The sequence below is a fragment of the Sorex fumeus genome, unplaced genomic scaffold (assembly GCF_029834395.1).
Source record: "Sorex fumeus unplaced genomic scaffold, SorFum_2.1 ptg000008l, whole genome shotgun sequence".
NCBI classification, from domain to species: Eukaryota; Metazoa; Chordata; class Mammalia; order Eulipotyphla; family Soricidae; genus Sorex; species Sorex fumeus.
In genome coordinates, this window is record NW_026606065.1 from 63,214,220 (window position 1) to 63,215,442 (window position 1,223).

Below are 1,223 nucleotides of genomic sequence, written 5' to 3' on the forward strand. Positions count from 1 at the left end.
AAGTATTGCAGAAAGATTATTCTATATAACCTTAGAGTAATTTTGCATGATGTCTAGAGTTAGGCAGGGCTGGAGAAATTATATTTGTTCAGAAAATATCAAAATAATGAATGATTATGGTAGATATGATGTAGTAATCTGAGGTTTCTAAGTTATTTCCTGTTCTCCTGTTTAGTACAATTTTACAATGAGTAGGATAGATAAAAGTCAATTTGTCAATATTGTCTTCTGTTTTCAGAATTGTACAACTAAAATAACACAATTGTTTGAAATTATTTATTTCTGATCTTTGCACCCCCATCATAAAAATTTCCTTCTATATTTGCAAAGCACCTGATGCATATACATTTCTAAGATTATAATATCATTTAGCAAAGTCTCCAATGGAGACGTTACTGGGCCCGCTCGAGCAAATTGATGAATAATGGGAGGACCATGACCGATTAGTATGCAATCTCTTATTCATATTATACTCTCTCTCTTCCCCTCCCCACCCCAGGGGAGAGTGCAAATGCACTGCTCCTCTATTACAAATTATGCAGTCAAGTTTGCCACATTATGGGAAATTGCAGGAGTCAGCATATCCAAATTACAATGTTTAAGCCTCACTGTGGGAAAACCACCTTCGTGATCATGTTATCTCCCCTGCCAGGTAAGTATCCATGTTCCTCAATGGTTTCAGCTTCTTTTGGTAAGGAATTGTATTATAATTTCACTGCTTTTAAGTATCTTAAAACAATCCTCAATAGATGATAATACAAATTAAGGAAAACAAAATTTTTTGGTATTTATATTTCAAAATTTATTATGTTTTTACAGAAATATTTCTTGATGCATCAGTATTTTACAAGTGTTATAATTTATGCTTTATGAGTATAAAGTTACCACACTATATGCACTAGCAAGGTGTGCATATAATTCGATCATGTTACAAAATTATCTAACAGCCTTCCTGCCACCCTCCTTTTGTGGCTTCATGTCTGTCATTAGAGTCTAAAAATGAGTTTGTTTTTAGTGGCCTTTTGTAGTCCCTTGATTTATTCTTTACTATACAACACAGGAGTGAAAGCATCCATCTTTTGTCCTCTCTTTTTGACTTATTTTGCTTAACACACCATTGTATACTTTCATCCATGTTGTAATAAAAAGATTAGATCTTTTATTGTTGGGAAATACAACAATTTACAACTAACTTGTCCATTCACCTAATTTGGTGTTCTTGG

The 1,223-nt window shown here is 33.1% G+C and overlaps 1 non-coding gene across 1 annotated transcript; it reads right to left on the reverse strand.

Moving 5' to 3' along the window:
* Positions 1-498: 498 nt before the first annotated feature.
* Positions 499-660, reverse strand: LOC130019524 (U1 spliceosomal RNA). Its single transcript, XR_008791842.1, has one exon. It is a non-coding gene; the product is annotated as a U1 spliceosomal RNA (small nuclear RNA).
* Between the last annotated feature and the right edge of the window lie 563 nt (positions 661-1,223).